We start from the raw sequence: 17384 nt of genomic DNA on the forward strand, positions 1-17384 counted from the left end.
GTAAACTGTTTTTGTTTGCAGCAAGTCCTTTGCTTGTGCAACTGACTCACTCCGTCCGGAGGTTCTTAATACTGATTCCAGATTATTATTATCACTATTTTCCAAAAAGATAACCTCGCATAACTGACCTACTTTGATCTGAACTCTGTTTAGCTCGATAAAATTGCCTGATTTGCTTGCCGACGCTTAGAACATCTTCAACGGCAGCCCTAAAGCACACCTGTGCAAAAAAAATCATTTAGATAAAAAAAGGCTCCAGCAGCAGCCCTATAGTTATATCGAAAAAGTTTAGGTCCTGCCCAAAAAACTGCTACGAGTGATGCATATTTGCATCACCGCTAGCCGCCGACGCAAAATCAGAAATGACGCCAGAAGAGCCTCAACCGTTGAAACTGAAAATTGTTGTCACTGAATCGCCTCCCGCCACGACCGCTGCCAACAACTAATACGTCGTGGAAGGCATCTCCGACACGACCACCGCAGGCCACCAGTTCATCATGGAACGCATCTCCAACTCGACCGTCAACACCGCCGACCTCCCATTGCCCTCGTCGCACCCGGAATCGTCCCTCATGTGGTTCCCGGTGGCAGTGCAACAAGCTGAAGGTCATCCGCTGCAAGCTTGCGCCATCGCGAATCACCGTCGTAGTCAGCGGGGATGCGCCTAAGGACCCCCATCGTCGCCGCTAAGGCTCCGGCGTACACGAAGAAGGTCATCGGGAAGAGGTCGCCACGGGAACCATCGGGCATGGTTAAGAAGAAGACAACAGCAATGGCCTCGCCGCCACCGATCCCTTCCACGACGGCAGTGACTCCTCCGGCACCGCTTGGGGCCTCTTCCCCTCCCATCTCACCGTCATATGCGGACAAGTTGACATCACTCGTCGCCACAACCCCCGATGTCCCCAACGTGTTTAGTGAAATGATCGGAGCTAAAAAATTCCTTTTTGGTTTTTCAACTATTTTTATGGGATTTTACAGTTTGTATGTAGTTGTCATGTGATGTGTGTGTATTTACTTCAAATTTGATGTATGTGGCATGGATGATGGATTTTTTGGGGGAAATACACTTGTGTGGAGGTCGGTGGTCGAGGTCGAGGAGAGGAAGCTAGGCTACAAAGAAATAATCAAGAACATCGAAAACGAGCAAAAGCTCATGTTCATGACTTCATGGGCACAAGTACTCTCGATGAGAAGGTAAGAACATGGTTGGAGCTTTGTCACGATCAAGTGACGACAATGAGGTCAATGGGAGGCTTTCTGAGAAGGTTTTGGAGGCTTTTGGATGATTCATGAGAAGAGGCATGGGTTAAATGAGTGGAAATGGAAACAATGGTGGCAATTGAGAGAATGGGGTAAATGAAGAGAATGCAAGCATTACTCATGACAGTAAAGGCAATGACATTTGAGAGCTCTGTGCATTCATGTTCTATGCACTTTTGATTGTGTTTATGATGCACAATGCTTTTGATTTTATGCTTAACTTCAAAGTTTAATTTGGAATATTTTGGATTTGAACTTGAATTTGAAATGTTGTTGATTATATGTGTTGTGAGGTTGCAATGTGTTAATTGCCATGTCATAGTTTTTTTAATATGTGTGCAATTGTGGAGTAGAGAAAAAGAAGGCCAAATTTTAGGGCCCTAGTTTTTGGTCTGCTGGAAAAGCATAACTTTTCTGGTGACCAAAACCTTCTCCCCCTCCTCTAAAACCATTTTAGGGCACCAAATCATTGGGTCATTGTTGGACATGCACCTAGAGCATGTGGCATTTTGGTTACGCAAAACGAGGTTTAAGATTTGGCCAAATGTCATCTGGCGCTTCAACCCCTTTTAGAGTGATGCGGAACTTTGGTCACCTAGTGGGGTTGCGGCTTTATTGGTCTTTCAAAACCTTTGAGATTCTTACCAAAGTTTGATTGCCCATATACCATGTCGTCAAGACCTTCGAGGTTAATCAAACTTGTGCAAGTTTACTCGACTGAATTACTCACATGAATCATGATGGAAAGTCGATATGCAAAAGGTGAAACTTCAGACAATGACTTTGAATAAGTTTGATGTAACTTTCAATTTATTATCATTTTCTATGGAGACATCAAAAGACGACCTAAGTAAGAACCCTAGGTACATGGCTCCACTGGACTAATCACCCAGGGCTCTAGTCGACAACAACGAAAAAATCATGAGGAAAAGCTTAGGTGGTTAGCAGGCCTATGACACATGGTGTCAATGACTACATATGGTGTCGTAGGCCTGGGATCCGGGCCAGGCTAGCGGAGGTGGAGGGCTCTGATCGTCATTGGTTACTTCTCCGTTGCCGGTTTTCTCATTCTTCTCTTTTGTGAGCTAGTCGTTGAGCTAGCACTCTCTGGATGAGTGAATTTGCCATGTACATCCCATGATTGTGGTGCTGGCAGGGGTCGCTCAAGATATCCTCATACGTGCGTGTTGGCCGTCGGGGGCCTGTTTTCCCATCCCCTCTTCTTGTTGCTGGCCTGGCTAACGCTGTGTGTTACTGCCACAAGTTTTGGATCTTGCTCCTCTTTGCACTGGTGGTCTCTGTTGCAATTCTTGTTTCTTCCCCTAGAGCTGTTACCATCGGCGGGCTCCTGTTATTCTGCTGCTGGCATGGGTCGCCGACCTGTGCGAGTTGTTTCCTCCCCGATAGCGTATTTGTGGCGACCTTCATGAGTGTTGCCATGGAGGTTAGGTTGCCTTCTCCCCATTTCTTGCCAAGCTTGTGGCAGAACAAGGGGTCTTGTGCATTGTGGATGAAGGTGTCAATTGTTGTCCGATAACCCACAAGTATAGAGGATCAGTTGTAGCCTCTTTCGTTAAGTAAGAGTGTCAAACCCAACGAGGAGCTAAAGGTAGAACAAATATTCCCTCAAGTTCTATCGACCACCGATACAACTCTACGCACGCTTTACGTTCGCTTTACCTAGAACAAGTATGAAACTGGAAGTACTTTGAAGGTGTTGTAGGATAGGTTTGCAAGATAATAAAGAGCACGTAAATAAAAACTAGGGGATGTTTAGATAAAGAAACAACTAAGTTAGTTTTAGTAGAGAGCTTTTTGTCACAAGAAAGTTATTTGTCCCTAGGCAATCGATAACTAGACCGGTGTCGGATTTTGGGTTTCGGCAGACCCTTGAGGTTCGAACACTGGGGTGCGCGCGGAGATTTCGCCTCCTACCTACCTGCGCCCCTCCGCCTCGCTAAGATCTAAGCAATGGAAAGAACAACACGAATGACACAGGGTTTATACTGGTTCGGGCCACCGTTGTGATGTAATACCCTACTCCAGTGTGTGGTGTGGTGGATTGCCTCTTGGGCTGATGATGATGAACAATACAAGGAAGAACAGCCTCGCGAGGGTTTGCTCTTGGCTGGGGTTCAGTCCCCCTTCTCTCTCTCTGCTAGGGTTCTACCAGATCTCTTGTTGTCCGTTCACTCCGTGGGTGGCTGGTCCTATTTATAGAGGCCTTGGTCCTCTTCCCAAATATCGAACGGGAAGGGAGCCAACAATGGCGGGCTAATTTGAAGGGGAACAGCTAGTACCAGCTATCCTGACAAAAGTAGTCTTCGCCTGCACAAAGCTCTGGTGGTGACGCCGTCTTGGGCTTCACAATGACCTCCATCTTGCAGTCCTCCTGGTCTTGGTCTTGTTGCACCGAAATGGCAACATTTGCTTGATGCCTCGGTACTCCGCGGCTGCGCTTGCTCCCTTTGCACCAAAGAGGAAAGGAGGACGCTGCGCGGGCTGGCACCCGCCTGGCGCCTTTGGTCGTCATGGCTTGCGTCACGGGCACCTCGTGAGGTACCCCGCCTTGATCTCTCCGCCTCCTCGCGAGCCAGCCTGATGAGGCCGTGCCTGAGGAAGCTCCGCGTCGTCCGCCCCGCGAGGCTTAGCCCCTCGCGAGGGTCTTGGGTCTGTGTTGGTGAAGATGGGCCGTGCTGGGCCCCCCTTTGAGCCACGCCGCAGGCCGCAGGCAGGCAAGTCTGGGGACCCCCGTTCCTAGAACACCGACAGTAGCCCCCGGGCCCAAGGCGCGCCCGGACTTGGCCGTGCAGGGAGGCGGAAGGGCAAGAGCGAAGTGCCGCAGGCCCTAACAGCCTGCGGCCTTGGGCGCCGCGTGGCGGTTGATTGGATGTGAGCGCCTTAGCAACCGTGCGAGTTGATAAAGGAGCGGCATCTGCCTAGGCTTTGCTTTTTTGCTTTCTTCGGTTGCTGCTCAGATCCCCTTTCTTGCGCCTCTCCTTCCTTCCTCCAAAGTTTCCAGATCTACTCCGACCGCGTGACCTAGGAAGCCATGGTGCCTCGTCAGCCTCCGGCCATAGCTTGGTACTCGTCTGCCCTGAACTCGCCGAACGTGTCGGAGGCGAGCCTTGCCCGGTTGCGCCGGATGGCGGTGGCGCGGGGCATCGACGGGGCGAAGGTGTTCAAGGCCGGCTCCACCACCCCTGAGGGTCAAGGGAGCACCTTCTATCCATTCTTCGTAAGTGCCATTGTTGCTGGCCTGGTGCCTCCCTTCTTCGAGTTCTTCTTCTCTGTCCTCCGCCATTACAAGCTACAGGCTCTGCATCTCCACACCAACTCCGTCCTTCTCCTGGCAATCTTCGCCTATTACTGTGAGGCTCACGTAGGGGTGCAGCCCTTAGTGGCCTTGCTGCGCCACTACTTCTACCTCTGGACCTCTCGCGGTTCTGCTTCCGCGTGCCCGAGCTTCATCGCGTACGGCGGCGCCATTGCCATCTCGAACCCCGGGAAAAGGATTGAGGGCTTCAGGAGTAAGTGGGTCTTGGCGGATGCTGGGCGCATTCACCCTCGGCTGATCTTGCCCACGGAGCAGCCCACGAGCTCCAGCGATTGGGGTCGAGCGGAGCTCGCGGACCCCCGCGTGAAGCTGGTGTTGGAGAAGATGGATGCGGATCTGAGGCCGGCCAACATGGCGGCGGCGAAGCTAACCGGCGCGTCGCTGCTGAGGGAATTCCTGGAGCACCAGCTGGCTCCGCTTCGGCTGTACTCACTTCCGATGTGGAGGCCCCATCCGAGCCCCGCGACCTTGGCCGACGGAGATCCGGCTGCGGTCCTCCAATCTCTGGTCGGGGGCGATGTGGCGAGGTTGGAGGGTGCTCCTACGCCCTTGTTCCTCCGCGACGACTAGGAGCAGGTAGTGGAGTCCATGCCCGTCTTCAACGGGGATGGGCTCGTGCCCATGGAAACTCCCGAGGAACCGATGGACGTGCCCTCCGACGACTCCAGCGAAGAGGAGGAAGGAGGGGAGCGGGAAAGAGGGCCTGACTCCGAGGCGACTGACGGAGAGTCGAGGGCTCCCCTCCCCCGGCGCAGGTCCCGCGTTCTCCACCTCTCTCCGAGCGATGATGACGAGGATGACGACGAGCAGGACGGCGGGAGCTTGCCCTTGATCCCGAAGAAGGACAGGACCGGGCTGATCTCCCGTGGGTCTGCCCCGGCCCCGAGGCGGACCGCACCTTCCACTTCCAAGCTTCCCGAGGTTGACCCTTCCAGCCGGCTTTCAGGCTTCAAATTTGGCCGGAGGCCGCTCGAGCTCACTGGCGACAACCCGTAAGCGTTTGATTCTTGTCTTTATTTCTTATTCTGCTTCCGAGGCTTGACGTCCGCATCTCTTGGACAGGCTGGCGCCCGCAGCAAAGAAGCCGAAGGGAGCTCCTGAGGTTCCATCCGTGGCAGCGCCTCTGCCCGCGAAGGAGGGTGACCGCGACGCACGGGCTTCTCCTGCCCGGTCGTCCTCACGAGGCCTGGCTGAGCCGGCTGGGGCGAGCTTGGCCCCCATGGCCCAAGTGACTCCCGAGGTGTCCTTGCCTGCCGCCGCCACTACAACCGTTGGGGCGCAGCAGACTCCGCCTCAGGATGCTGTGGCCGCGTAGCCGCCTTCTCCTCCTACTCCACCGGCTGCTGTCTCTCCGACTCCTTCTGCCGTTCTGGATCATGCTGTCGCTGAGCTGGACTGACTGCGGCAGGATCTTCTTGGCGCCAACCCTCGCTTGGTGGCCGGGCGCTTGGAGCTGGCTTCCGGATGGGTTCGCTCCGATGCTTCGATTCGGGCGGCGCTGGTCTAGGCCTCGACGGCTTGCGATGAGGAGAAGCAGGCCGTCCTTGAGGCGAAGGCTGCTCGTGACGCAGCCCTGGGGGAGGTGGTCGACGTCCGTGGTCGCTGCAAGGCGCTGGAGGACGAGCTGCAGGGCCTGCGGGACCAGCTCGCGAAAGAGGTCCGCCTTCGCCAAGAGCAGGAAGAAGGTGTGAAGGCTCGCGAGGCGGCCGTCACGGAGGGGGAGGTCAAGCTCAGGAAGCGCCGCGACCGCCTAGGCACGCTGGAGCAGGAGTTGAGGGCGAGGAAGACCGAGCTGGACGACAAGGCCCTGGTTCTTGTCGAGGACCGCGTGGACTTCATGGAGATGGAGGCGAAGGCTCGCTCCTCACTAAGGACGCTTTACGACAGCGCCCTGGAGAGCCCGCTGGCTGGCGCCGAGGACGGCCCCGCCAAGCTGCTTCCCTTCCTGGTTCGCGCTCTTGAAGATGTCTCCCTTGGCCTTGGCCCCACGGCGGAGGCCGAGGCGCATGTCCTGTCTTCTGCAGCACTGACGCGGGTGCTCACCCACATCTACCTTCGCGATCCCGACGTCGACCTCGACGGCCTGCTGGAGCCAGTAAGCGGCGAGCGTGCCGCTGCCGCTGCCGAGGCCGTGAAGGGTCGCGCGGAGGCTCTGCTGGGGAAGTTCCGGGCCTTCAGCACCAAGCCGAAGCAAGGCGCTGCCGACCCCACTGCTCCATGAGGCGCACCCACTCCGCGATGCTCCACCGCCGACAAGTGACTCCGTTGTGGCTCTTGTCCTGCCTTTAATTCCTGCACATGTATCATGCCTCAGGGAGGCGTTTAAACTTACGTTTGGCATTGAGATAACAGTGTGGACTGTAATATTTGCTTTTGAATTCCTTGAATTTTGCGCTTTTCCTTCCTACTTGCTTATGTTCTACGCCGGCAAAGCCCGGCCCCGCGCATACCTCACCCAGCGTTAGTCCCGACCGGAAACCAGGACGGGGCCAAGGAGTAAGGGGCTACGTGACAAGTTAGGCTCCTAAGTCGCGATGCTCAGGAGTCCCCCTTGGCGCACGAACAACAAGTAGGGAGGTGTGATGTGGGTGGATCTACCGTTCTACGTCTGCAGAGCCCGGCCACGCACATACCTCACCCAGCGTTAGCCTTTCGGAACTAAGGAGTGAGGGGCTACGTGATCAGTTAGGCTCCTGAGTCGCGATGCTCAGGAGTCCCCCTTGACGCTTAAATGGCCTTCATACCTTGGCTCCGCTCGGGGAGAGACGCGCGACGAACCAGGCCCGGGGGAGGGAGCCTGGCTGGGCGGCGTGCGTCTGGGCGTGACCCAGGCGCAGCCCCCGTGCCCAGCCCCCTCGCGTGGCACTCCCGAGGGGAGGCGTTACGATGAGGCTAGACACTGAGCTCTGGGCTCCCTGAGGTTGATGCGGCCCGGGGGCCACCCTCAGTTATTTATCACCAGCGCGGAGTATAGCGCTTCCGTATGTGTACGGTCATAGCCGCTCCTCGGCAGTGTCGTTAGCCAGTGCGGAGCATGGTGCTTCCCACTGGTACATGGGAGGGGGCCCCCCTTCGGGAGGAGCCTCCGGGGCGTGTACAGCCCCGCCCTGACACGTGGCTGGCACGGTAGGGCCTGGCGAGGTGTATCTGGGCATCCGTGGGCCAGCGCGGGACTCACGGGGCCCTACCTCTAGGCGGGTTGCGCCTGGCACTGGGCCTTATCTTGTGATGTGTCCCTGCAAATTTGGTTAGATGCCGGCACTCTACGTCCTCGGGTCCCGGCCCTCGAGCTGGTCTCAGCCGTTGCTGGTATGCCAGGTCGCGATGCCGTGGACAAGGCCAGAGGGGGAGGGCTGGAGAGCCACTAAGAGCCCTGAGTCGCGATGCTCAGGTACCCCCCCTTTAACGTGCAAGCGGTCGGCATGGAGAAGAAGAGGTGCCGTGGGCCGGCATCAAATAATCAAGCATGGTGGGTATGACGCATAACCGGAAATAACTGCAAATGAGATACACGCCGCTGGGTCTGGCCCGAGCGACTTGGGGATCGTGCAGCCCGAGGGGCGCCCCCAACAAGGTAAGCTAACAACATGAAATAAAAGGGATACATGCCGCAGGGACGGACCCACGCGGCCTGGGGATAATGCAGCCTTGGGGGGGCGCTCCCAGCTGGAAGTAAAACTTGAAAGATGTCACTTGATGACGTTGAGGACGAAGGGGTGTTGGTGTAGCAGACTCGGTGGGCTGCGGAAGCCGATCCTCACGAGCCCCCAGGCCCAGGGGCCTCAGGAGGCTCCGGAGGCGCTGGTGGCTCCCTGCGGGCCATCTCCATCTCCACCAGGGCTGCGGAACGCCTGGCCTCTTGTGCCTCCATGATGCCCCTCATGAGGCGCTGGTATGTGACAGCCGCGTTCGGCAAGCCGTAAGGCATGCGAACGCAGTTGTGGGGTGGACCTTCGCAGCGCCCCACTCGCGAGGCCCAGAGGCGCTCCAGAGAGGCGACTCGGTTAAGCCCTGGTATGTCGATGCAGATGCGCAGCCCACCATCCTCGCCTGGATGGGGAGCCACTGCTGGTAGACGGCGGACGCCTTTCATGACCCTTGACTCCTGTAGCTCCTGAATGGCCTTGCTGACGAACTCCTGAGGGTCTGGCCCTCCTTGCCTTACTCCTTCTTGAGGGAAACGTGCTTCGAAGCACGCCTCCATGTGGTGCCCAAGCGCCTCCCTCGTGACCCTAGCCAGGTCGGTGGCCCTCCAGGGAAGAGCCCCCGAGCCCTGCCTGAGGAGGGCGCCGGGCGCGCTTTCCTATGCGACGGAAGGAGGTTCCCCAGGCACGGGCCCAGAGGGGCCTGCCTCCTAAGGGGCCGGGCCGGACAATGTCTTCTTTTTCTTGGGGGCGGTCTCGGGAAACCTCCTGCTTCCGCGATCCGGGTCTTCCAGTGACGCGGCCTGAAAGGCTCGTTCCAGGGAACACACCGCATCCTTCTCTTCACAGGGCACCGTGATGACTCCGCCACTTCCTGGCATCTTGAGGATGTTGTAGCCGTGGTGAGTTACAGCCATGAACTTGGCCAGCGCCGGGTACCCAAGGATGGCATTGTACGGCAGACGAATGTGAGCGACATCGAAATCGATGTGCTCGGTGCGGTAGTTGTCGCGTGCCCCGAAGGTGACAGGGAGGCGGACCTGCCCAATCGGGACCGTGGAGCCGTCGATGATTCCGGAGAAGGGCTTGGTTGGCTGAAGCTGGCTGTAGGGCACTTGGATATTGTTGAATGTTTCTACGGACAGGACGTTGAGCCCTGCCTCTCCATCGATGAGGGTCCTGGTGACCACCACGTTGCTGATGATTGGGGAACAAAGTATCGGGAGGACTCCGGCTGTAGCCGCACACTTGAGCTGATCTGCTGAGCTGAACATGATGGCGCACGCCGACCACCTGAGAGGGCGCGTGGCTTCAAGCCTGGGAAGGACTGCATTCACTTCGCGGGCGAACTGCTTGAAGATGAGTTGAGAGACTGGGGCCTGAGCCCCGCACAGGATGCAGGCGATCGCGCGTGGCTCCTGGAAGCCCCCAGCCCCCTCGTCTTGGTGGCGGTCCTCGTTTCTCCTTGGCTGCGGCGGCAGCGGAGGGAGGCCTGCGTTGCCATGTAGGCGATCCTCGCGAGGCTGATCCCTCCAGTCTCCCTCGCGAGGCGGGTCTTGCTAGCGATCCTCGCGAGGTTGATCGCGCCACCCTTGGCGCGGGCCACGGTCTTCCCAGCGTCCTACGTTCCTTCCTCCTCCTTGACCGTAGCCCCGGTCACCGCGGTCGGGGCAACGGCCGATCCTTCCTTCTCGCACGGCTTGGAGCTCTTGACATTCGTTGGTGTTGTGGGTGTGGAGGTCGTGGTACACATAGTACCGGCTGCCTTTGGAAGGTTCAGGCTGATCTCTTCCCCGCTTGGTGTCTGGTTCTGCCGCGAGCACGGCAGCCCCCTTGCGCTTCATATCCTTGGCCTTGGGCTTCTTCTCTTCTGGGTCTGCGGCGGGCAGCTCGAGGAGGGAGAGACGCCCTTCCTCAGCCCTGGCGCACTTGGTCGCCAAGTTGAACAGCTCCAAGGAAGTGCACAGGTCTTCATGCATCGCCAGCTCCTCCTTCATCTTGACATCGCGCACGCCGTCGGAGAAGGCTGAGATGATGGCCTCCTCAGTCACCTTGGGAATCTTGAGGCGTGCGTTGTTGAAGCGCTGGATGTACTTCTGCAGGGTCTCCCTGGATTGTTGCTTGATGCGGCGCATGTCGCTCACGGCGGGTGGCCAGTTGCGAGTACCTTGGAAGTTGGCGATGAAGCGGGTGCGTATCTTGTCCCAGGAGGAGATCGTGCCTAGAGCCAGGTTCAGGAGCCAGGTGCGGGCCCCATCCTTGAGCGCCATGGGAAACCAGTTCACCATGACCTTCTCGTCTTCGTTGGCAGCTTCGATGCCCAGCTCGTAGAGCTGGAGGAACTCTGCAGGGTCAGCCGTGCCGTCGTAACAAGGAGGCAGGTCCGGCTTGAACTTGTCGGGCCACGCGACGCTGCGTAGCTCGGTGGTGAAGGCACGGCAGCCTGCTGTGGCCACGGGAGGCCTTGGGTGACGGAGAGCTTGATCTTGCATGTCCCCGCGCGCTGCAGCTGGGTCTTGACGTGCGGGAGCAGGAGCATGGTCGCGACGTGCTGGAGCAGGGAGCGCCCGTGCAACTTCTTGCGGGCGAGGGACTTCTTGGCAGCTCTGCTCTTACCGCGCTGGCACCTGACGGAGCGGGTTCCGCCCAGGGGCCACGCACCTTGGAGCCATGGCGCCTTCTTGTGGAGGAGGCGACCGGGGCGCCGCCGGAGCTTCGTCGCCCGCGCAGGGCGGGGTGCGGTGCAGCGGAGCGGACGGCGCAGGAGAGCCCCCTGCGGCGCGGACGAGCTCGGCGACACGGTCGAGCCATTCTTCGTAGACGTCGTCGACGGGACGGTAGCGCAGGAGCTCGTTTGCCGCGATGAGTGCAGCTCGAGCCTCCATGGGTGCGCGGAGCACGCGGGACGATGAACCAGCTGGGGTGAGCGAGGGAGTAGCGGTGCGGTTGTCTTGCCGCACGGACGGATACTGAGACGATGCTTGCTGCTCGTCCCCCGGCGGGCCGGTGGCGGCGTTGACGGCAGGTGACGGGGAACGGTGAGGACGCTCGCCGACAGGAGCCGTCTAGGCGACGCGGGAAGCGAGAGCGTCCCGGCGCTCGGCGCGGGCCCGACGAGCGTCAGACATGGGCGCGATGGTCGGAGGAGAACGGGGCGGTGGAAGACGAATTCCGGTGCACCCCTACCTGGCGCGTCAAATGTCGGATTTCGGGTTCCGGCAGACCCTTGAGGTTCGAACACTGGGGTGCGCGCGGAGATTTCGCCTCCTACCTACCTGCACCCCTCCGCCTCGCTAAGATCTAAGCAATGGAAAGAACAACACGAATGACACAGGGTTTATACTGGTTCGGGCCACCGTTGTGGTGTAATACCCTACTCCAGTGTGTGGTGTGGTGGATTGCCTCTTGGGCTGATGATGATGAACAATACAAGGAAGAACAGCCTCGCGAGGGTCTGCTCTTGGCTGGGGCGATGAACTGCTGGGAGGAGTTCAGTCCCCCTTCTCTCTCTCTGTTAGGGTTCTACCAGATCTCTTGCCGTCCGTCCACTCTGTGGGTGGCTGGTCCTATTTATAGAGGCTCTGGTCCTCTTCTCAAATATCGAGCGGGAAGGGAGCCAACAATGACGGGCTAATTTGAAGGGGAACAGCTAGTACCAGCTATCCTGACAAAAGTAGTCTTCGCCTGCACAAAGCTCTGGTGGTGACACCGTCTTGGGCTCCACAATGACCTCCGTCTTGCAGTCCTCCTGGTCTTGGTCTTGTTGCACCGAAATGGCAACCTTTGCCTGATGTCTCGGTACTCCGCGGCTGCGCTTGCTCCCTTTGCACCAAAGAGGAAAGGAGGACGCTGCGCGGGTTGGCACCCGCCTGGCGCCTTTGGTCGTCATGGCTTGCGTCACGGGCACCTCGTGAGGTACCCCGCCTTGATCTCTCCGCCTCCTCACGAGCCAGCCTGATGAGGCCGTGCCTGAGGAAGTTCCGCGTCGTCCGCCCCGCGAGGCTTGACCCCTCGCGAGGGTCTTGGGTCTGTGTTGGTGAAGATGGGCCGTGCTAGGCCCCCCTTTGAGCCACGCCGCAGGCCGCATGCAGGCAAGTCTGGGGACCCCCGTTCCCAGAACGCCGACAACCGGTAATCATTATTGCAATTTTATATGAGGGAGAGGCATAAGCTAACATATTTTCTCTCCTTGGATCATATGCACTTATGATTGGAACTCTAGCAAACATCCGTAACTACTCAAGATCATTAAGGTAAAACCCAACCATAGCATTAAAGTATCAAGTCCTCTTTAGTCCCATACGCAAACAACCTACTTACTCGGGTTTGTACTTCTGTCACTCATACCACCCATCATAAGAAAATCATGAGCATATTGAAAACCCTACAACGGGGATCCCTCACGCTTGCGCGACACGGAGAGCACCATAGGACAGCACCAATAAAAAACATGCAACTCAAACCAATCACGATCATCAATTAACCCATAGGACAAAACGGATCTACTCAAACATCATAGGATAGCCATACATCATTGGGCAATAATATATAGCGTTGAGCACCGTGTTTAAGTAGAGATTACAGTGGGGAGAAGAGGTTTTACACTACTGCATAGAGGGGGAGAGTTGGTGATGATGGCGGCGAAGTTGTTGGTGTAGATTGTCGTCACGATGATGGCCCCGGCGGCGTTCTGGCGCCACCGGGAGAGAGGGGGAGAGAGCCCCCCTCCTCCTTCTTCTTCCTTGACCTTCCATTAGATGGGAGAAGGGTTTCCCCTCTGGTCCATGGCCTCCATGGCGGTGGAGGGGCAGGAGCCCTTCAGAGATTGGATATCTCTCTCTCTCTGTGTGTGTGTGTTTCTTTCTATTTCTGCGCTCCCTGATTCTGGCCTTTCATCGTTTCTTAAATTCTCGAAGATCCCTAACTCCGATTGGGCTGAAATTTTAACACAATTTTTATTTGGATATTAGCTTTCTTGCGGTGAAAGAAGGGCACCAACCGCCTTACGGGATGGCCACAAGGGCCCAGGGCGCGCCCCTCACCCTTGTGGCCCCCTCGGGCATTGTCTCGCGTTGATTTTTTTTCCCAAAATTCACATATAGTCCAAAAAAAATCTCCGTAAGTTTTTATCGCATTGGACTCTGTTTGATATGGATTTTCTGCGAAACAAAAAACATGCAACAAACAGGAACTGGCACTAGGCACTTGATCAATATGTTAGTCCAAGAAAATCATATAAATTGTTGCCAAAACTATGTAAAATTTGTAGAATATTGGCATGGAACAATCAAAAATTATAGATACGACGGAGACGTATCAGCATCCCCAAGCTTAATTCCTGCTCATCCCTGAATAGATAAATGATAAAAAAGATAATTTTTGATGTGGAATGCTACCTAGCATAATTTTGATCATATAATCTAATCATGGCATGAATATTAAGACACGAGTGATTCAAAGCAATAGTCTATCATTTGACATTAAGACAATAATACTTCAAGTATACTAATAAAGCAATCATGTATTCTCAAAATAACATGGCCAAAGAAAGTTATCCCTACAAAATCATATAGTCTGGCTATGCTCCATCTTCATACACAAAGTATTTCATCATGCACAAACCCGATGACAAGCCAAGCAATTGTTTCATACTTTTAATGTTCTCAAGTCTTTTCAACTTTCACGCAATACATGAGCATGAGTCATGGATATAACACTATAGGTTGAATAGAATATGATGGTGGAGGTTATGTGGAGAAGACAAAAGGGAAGAAAATCTCACATCGACGCGGCTAATCAACGGGCTATGGAGATGCCCATCAATTGATGTCAATGCGAGGAGTAGGGATTGCGATGCAACGAATGCACTAAGAGCTATAAGTGTATGAAACCTCAAACTGAAAACTAAGTGGATGTGCATCCAACTTGCTTGCTCATGAAGACCTCGGGCATTTGAGGAAGCCCATCATCGGAATATACAAGCCAAGTTCTATAATGAAAATCCTCACTAGTATATGAAAGTGATAACTCAAGAGACTCTCTATGTGAAGAACATGGCGCTACTCTGAAGTACAAGTGTGGTAAAAGGATAGTAGCATTGCCCCTTCTCTCTTTTTTTCTCATTTTTTTGCTCTCTTTTTTGTCCTCTTTTTTTCATCCGGAGTCTCATCCCGACTTGTGGGGGAATCATAGTCTCCATCATCCTTTCCTCACTGGGACAATGCTCTAATAATGATGATTATCACACTTGTATTTACTTACAACTCAATATTAAAACTCGATACTAGAACAAAATATGACTCTATATCAATGCCTTTGGCGGTGTACCGGGATGTGCAATGATCTAGCGTAACAAAGATTAAAAAAACAGACAAGCTATGGAAATATCATGCTAGCTATCTTACGATCATGCAAAGCAATATGACAATGAATGCTCAAGTCATGTATATGATGATGGAAGTTGCATGGCAATATATCTCGGAATGACTATGAAAATGACATGATAGATAGGTATGGTGGCTGTTTTGAGGAAGATATAAGGAGGCTTATGTGTGATAGAGCGTATCATATCATGTGGTTTGGATGCACCGGCGAAGTTTGCACCAGCTCTCGAGGTGAGAAAGGGCAATGCACGATACCGAAGAGGCTAGCAATGATGGAAGGATGAGAGTGCGTATAATCCATGAACTCAACATTAGTTATAAAGAACTCACATACTTATTGCAAAAATTTATTAGCTATCGAAACAAAGTACTACACGCATGCCCCTAGGGGGATAGATTGGTAGGAAAAAATCATCGCTCGTCCCCGACCGCCACTCATAAGGAAGACAATCAAAAACAAACCATGCTCCGACTTTATCACATAACGGTCCATCATACGTGCATGCTTCAGGAATCACAAACCTTAACACAAGTATTTCTACCAATCCACAATTACTCACAAGCATGACTCTAATATCACCATCTTTATATCGCAAAACTATTGCAAGGAATCAAACATATTATATTCAATGATCTATAAGTTGCATGTAGGATTTTATGACTAATCATGTGAATGACCAATTCCTGATGACTCTCTAAATAGATATTAGTGAAGTAAGAGAATTTAATTCTTTCTACAAAATATATGACCGCGCTCTAACAAATATAAATGAAGTAAAAAAGCATTCTACAAATGACGGTTTTTTATATATAGAGAAACAGGCAATCCAAACTTCAAATGATATAACTGAAGCACTGCTACTCCGATGGAAAAATCGCTGCACTCTCGTGAATTGGGCCGGCCATCAGGTGAAGCCCACGTTCCCATTGTAATCATCTCCACGGTGCCTCTCGTCAACCCTAACGGAGGAGGCACCCACCCAGTCTACCGAGGGGATGGCAAAGGCGCACGGCGCGGCGGCGGCCCCATCCCGAGACGGCGGGTACATGTCGGACACGCACGACGAGGGTCGACTGCAAGAGAAAGAAGGAGATGGCGGACGATTAGCCGCCACCGATGCAGGTCCCAAACCAGTGGGTCGCCACAACTCCCTGAGCGACCGCGTCAGCGAGAGCCTTTGCATCTCCGAGGATGTCGCTGTCGACGACCAGAGCTCTCAGCGACGACGTGGCCCGCCCGCGTCCCATCGAGGCCGTGGAGGCGTCAGTTAGTAAGGGCCACGGAGTGTAGAAAAGGGCGAGCGGCCATGCAGGTACGACGATTTACCACTCCTATTCTTCTGCATCTTGCAATTCTTTTCCTTTGTCCGTTGCCTCTGAATCTGTTGTGCCGATTGGATTACCACAGGAGGCCAAGGAGGCCACAAGTGAGGCATCCAGCTCGACTTCGCCATGCGGGTCGCGCTGCACATTCGTCCCATCGCCGGCAAAGCATTCGTCAGTTGGGAAGGTGGGCAAGCAGGTAATGCCTTACGCTTTTTGTTGTTCATTTTCCGTTTCATTTCTTGATCAGCATTCGCGTCACCACTTCAGAATGCAGTTATCTGAAGCTTATCTTGTCTTCTTTGTACTCAAATATTATTGTGAGTACGCCATTTTATATTATTTCTTAGATTCTTGATCGACCGAGTAGATACTTTTGGAGACAAAATGACTTGTCTGAAACTTATGATCTTCCCAGTGTACTTACATTTTGGTAGCATGTGCACTTCACAATTATATTAGTAGAAGCACTGCTCATATTAGTAATTTATACGTACATACTCTCCAATTCACCACGCTTGAGCATTTTGATAGGTGTATCCCGATAATTTCTTAGCTTTGTGAACATATAGTTTAGAAACCAAATATACTGTTATCTGAAGCTTATTGTCTAATCGGTGAAATTAGCACGCTGATGATTGTACTCTCCAGCCCTCCAGGCTTTAACATTTTGGTCAGTGTAACCTGATCATTTCTTAGCTTCTTCATAATTGATTAGACCATCAGATACTACATCGCTGATTTTCATCAATGGTTTTATACTGGAGCTAAAATGGTTTGCTTTTCTGTTCTTAGATTCAACAGCTTGATGGTCAATGCTGATGATTGGGATTCCATGGATCCATGCAATATATGTACATATTTGATCATGTCTCCTGGATCTGATCAACCTTGGTAGAAGAAGCCAACAATGTGGAGCAGTGCAATCTCTCTGCCACTTAGCCCTTGTAGGCAGTGCGGTAATTAGCAATTAAACTCGAATTATAAATCTTAAAACACATGGTAAAATACTTAGCAAACAAATTTTTTTCCGGTACACATCAAATTTCAGGTTTGAATGTTGTATTATTGCATGAAACCAATACTATAGGTACTATACAATCGGCATTTAAATTCCTCAATGCGAAGCAATTTCACACCAAATACGATTAAATTTGACATTTTGTGCTTACCTCTTTGTTGGAGCTTGTAGGATTATTGTGATAGACTAAATGTAGAATTCTCTTGCCGGCGAGAATGTGTTGTACAAATTTCCCGAAGTATTTGTAGTGCCTATTTATTTACTCAAATATATCATTTTTCCTCAATATTTCTACTTTTGAGATTTTATGGCGGGGGCCTTTCCGAGAGAACTCTTTCTAGGAGCCAAAAGTGGTCACGATAAATCACAACATGTATCCAACTATCTATCAACCATCCTAGAGACTAAGAGCA

General features: G+C 53.5%; 1 long non-coding RNA gene across 1 annotated transcript; it reads left to right on the top strand.

Moving 5' to 3' along the window:
* Nucleotides 1-15528: 15528 nt before the first annotated feature.
* Nucleotides 15529-17067, top strand: LOC123130683 (uncharacterized). Its single transcript, XR_006463978.1, has 3 exons — nt 15529-15940; nt 16036-16149; nt 16746-17067. It is a non-coding gene; the product is annotated as an uncharacterized lncRNA (long non-coding RNA).
* Nucleotides 17068-17384: the final 317 nt, after the last annotated feature.

Source organism: Triticum aestivum, chromosome 6A (genome assembly GCF_018294505.1).
Source record: "Triticum aestivum cultivar Chinese Spring chromosome 6A, IWGSC CS RefSeq v2.1, whole genome shotgun sequence".
Classification (NCBI taxonomy): domain Eukaryota; kingdom Viridiplantae; phylum Streptophyta; class Magnoliopsida; order Poales; family Poaceae; genus Triticum; species Triticum aestivum.